General features: G+C 42.3%; 1 pseudogene; it reads left to right on the top strand.

The window, feature by feature from the left end:
• Positions 1-503: 503 nt before the first annotated feature.
• On the top strand, positions 504-3,017 carry LOC148777901 (ragulator complex protein LAMTOR5 pseudogene; annotated as a pseudogene).
• Positions 3,018-3,972: the final 955 nt, after the last annotated feature.

Below are 3,972 nucleotides of genomic sequence, written 5' to 3'. Positions count from 1 at the left end.
CCATTGTAATTTGAAGATGCCTCATTTAGGTCATTTCTTTTGTCCGAACAATGCTTATTGGAAGAGGCAAGTCAATCCACAATAAATTTCTCACTGTTGGGAGAAAGTGTGGTCTTCTAGGATCGCAGAAACTGCTCTGTGTCTTTCTTTTCCTCCCCCCACTTCACGCACACACACATTGTGGCACACAGCTAGAAATGCATGGGTGTCAGTGAATACACATTGCCTGCCCTGTCAGTAAACAAAGGACGCGCCCGCCCCTCCCCCATCATGCACCCCGGGGAGACTCAGGGTGAGAAAGCACAGGATATTCTGACCCCAGAGGGCTGAGGTGCATATCAAAGGAATGATTTCAGTGAGTCCATATTCTTGCATCTTTCCATGCATAGAAAAGCACTAAATTCCTTAAATTGAGATAGCTGGTTTTCTTTAATTAATAGTAATCTTTTGATGTTCTGACATCAAAATGGTGTCATTTGATGGTCTTTGTTGCAAAAACTCCCATGTATCCCAACTCCTCCCGTACCTCTTCGGAGCAGTATTTCAGAGGCTGTATTCCCAAAGTAAGTCCTCAGTTTTGTCCAGTGAATAAAACATAACTCTCAGCTTTCAGGTTGTGCATTTTTGTTCAGTAGACGTTGGGGAAGAGGCATAAGGAAAAAGAGGAATGTGGTGTTTGGGACGTGACTTCATATAGCATTTCATTCTACAAGCAGGATTTATGTTGCTGGACTGACTGTTGTTTGAAATGAAATGCAGTAGCACTAGGTATTGGGTGGTGTCATTAAATTTCAACTCCCCAGGCATAGTCACCTATCACTGTGTTAGGACATGGGAGAATTTAAGAGCAACAAAACAGCGCCAGGCTGCCCTCTAGCCCGATAAATGAACCAGGCAGGAGTGTGCCACTTGGCAAACAAAGCCTCTGTTTTATTAAGCTAATGAGTTTTTGTGAATAAGCAAGGCCAGCATTAAATCATTGAAAGTGAATTTTCTCCTAGATTGAAACATTGTACCCACTGTACTGTGAAATGAATTTTAAATTTTGGGTAAAGGTTGATTTCTAATAACCTGCAATATTTCCTTCTTCTCTTTCATTGCTGTTTTTCTTTCCTGTGGCTTTTCGTTTAGAATTACTAAAGCTTCATGATTTACTTCCTCTTGACTTTGAAGTAGTAAAAGAGAATAAGTGAAAGTGCCAAGAACCTAGAGAATCAAGCTGTCCAGAGCTGAGCGGCAAGTGCTTATTGTTTTGCCTGTCTGAGTGGTGGTTTCCAGCAGAAGACTTCATGGGGTTAATTTGAATTTCTTGCCTTTTTAAAACTGTAAGACAGCCACATTCTTATGCACCTGTTTTTCGCAGTACACACTTGCCTTGAAATCGCTGTTTCCATTGTAATGGACTAAGTGGTTGCTCAGCCTTGAGAATAAATAAGACTCCTTAAGCACTTAAATCCCTCCTGGGGAGACACTTCCAGAAAGGTTCATTTTGTGTCACAGGTAGGGACAACACTCAAATAACAGGCGAGAACAACACCAATTATTTTAAAGGAGACTAATTAGGAGATACACAAGAGGGACTTCAGCTGCGAGTTGTAGAAACAGAAATTTAGAGGTGGGAATCATAGCGGTAAAAGTTTTTATTCCTCCACTTCCGTAACTTTCATGGTAAAAAGTCTCTGGCTTCAAAGCTGTCTCCCACAAATTTAACTCTGGCAGGGATTAGGACGACAGGATGTTGATGCCCGTGGCTACACATTTGATCACTTGTGTTTCTAAACGTTTGTTTTCTTCATCCCGTGTCAGAGTAGAAGAGAGTATTTACAGACAGAGGCTCCTGAATCTCTGTCAAAATGTTCACTCACTTATCTATCCCTTCATTTATATGTCTAGTCAGGCTTTGGTGGAATGCTTACTTTGTGTCAAGTAGTGGATTGTCAGTACTTTGTCTTCAGCACACTTTGCAGCTTTGTGAGCTAAACTGAGGTGCAGTGGAGTGAGGTGGTCAGCGGTGATGATGAAGGAAGAAAAAAAAAATAGTTTCAAGGACCAGTATGACATTGGGTACAAGAAAATATTCACAGGATATTCTGCCAGAGATGATAGGTAGTAGAAATTGTGGACACCTATTTAGTTCAGTTCAGCCGCTCAGTCGTGTCCGACTCTTTGTGACCCCATGAACTGCAGCACGCCAGGTCTCCCTGTCCATCACCAACTTGCGGAGTCCACCCAAACCCATGTCCATTAAGTCGGTGATGCCATCCAACCATCTCATCCTCTGTCGTCCCCTTCTCCTCCTGCCCTCAATCTTTCCCAGCATCAGGGTCTTTTCCAATGAGTCAACCCTTCGCATCAGGTGGCCAAAGTATTGGAGTTTCAGCTTCAAAATCAGTCCTTCCAGTGAACACCCAGGACTGATCTCCTTTAGGATGGACTGGTTGGATCTTCTCGCAGTCCAAGGGACTCTCAAGAGTCTTCCCCAACACCACTGTTCAAAATCATCAATTCTTTGGTGCTCAGCTTTCTTGATAGTCCAACTCTCACATCCATCAGACACCTAGTGCGTCTCTGTTAATAGTAGCTCCAATTTCAGTATTTTGTTTGGGTTCCATTTCATTATATAATCATAGCTAAATAAAATTGTGTTGTTTTTAAAAGCAGTATATTGACCGCTCGCGTCATGTGACCGACTGAGGGGCCCCTGACACCAGGGTGTCATAGAAGGAGGCGACACGTGGCGGGACGGAGGCCACCTTGCGGCAGCACTTGGAGGACACAGTGGAGAATCCATTCATGTTGGAGTCCTGTGCACAGACTGACAAGGACTCGATCTGGGCTGCCATAGAACCCTGTCAGATGAGCACGCTGGGGTGATATCTGTTCTAGCCCAGCAAGCCGCTAAACTAACCTCACACCCCGCTGGTATTTCTGTGGTGTGTCTAGAATCAGAAAATGGGAATATTATGCTCCAGAAACATGATGGCATCACAGTGGCAGTGTACCAAATGGCCTCCTGATGTCTTGTATCAGTGCTCCGAAGCCTGTCACAGGCACTCAGGGGTACCTTATGTTAATTATAGATAATATACTAGAGTTCTAGTAATTAGACCATTCATGTAATAGGCATTGGGCACTGTCCTATTAATTTTAGAGTAAGCCTTTTGACCCTCTGTGACTTGACTTATCAAATACTAGTTAAGGAAAGTACCACATTTTGAAACAGCAGGTTTAGTTCACCTTGTATATAGACTTTTGTTATGTTTAATAATCCTAGTTGGAGGGGAAAAAAAGCAGTATATTGATTTCAACATTATAGATTCAGTCTTGGGATGTCTCGATTATTATATATGAAAGCTATTTTAACACTGATTAACCTCTGCCAACAATTTGTAGAACTTTCCATATCAATCAGAAGAATGACCAAATGTAGTGATAAATTAATTGAATGAGAGACCATTACACTTTGGTGGCTCTAATGCCATGGTGGCTTACGTAAGCAAAACAAAATCTTAGCCTGCAAATGCCTCAAGGTTACAAAATTGAAAATGTAGGGATGACCAATTACAAACAATTTAGGCTTTAAGCTGTAGCCAATCAAATAACTTCCTTTCTTTATATCTGTACTTTCTCTGTATTTCCCTTGGCTCCTGTCTGCCAAGAGTCTGTCAAAGAGGACTCTTAGCCATTTCCTGTTCGGTGCTGCCTCATTTGAAGGAATTTTTGCTAACTTGCTTAACATATGCCTCCGTTTATCAACCGTTGTTTTGTATAGCTACTTCATTCATCTCTATCAAATAATAACTGGATTTCTGTGATACGCCAAAAACATTCAAAGATGCATGCATGCTCAGTCCCTTAGTCGTGTCTGACTCTCTGTGACCCCATGGACTGTAGCCCATCAAGGTTCTCTGTCCATGCGTTTTTCCAGGCAAGAGTCCTGGAATAAGTTGCTATGCCTGTCTCCAGGGACTC

This window comes from Moschus berezovskii, chromosome 5, assembly GCF_049115385.1.
Source record: "Moschus berezovskii isolate FMDL1 chromosome 5, NW_MosBer_1.0, whole genome shotgun sequence".
Taxonomy (NCBI): domain Eukaryota; kingdom Metazoa; phylum Chordata; class Mammalia; order Artiodactyla; family Moschidae; genus Moschus; species Moschus berezovskii.
The sequence above is the reverse complement of the archived record's forward strand: the minus strand, read 5'-3'. Positions and strand labels throughout refer to the sequence as shown.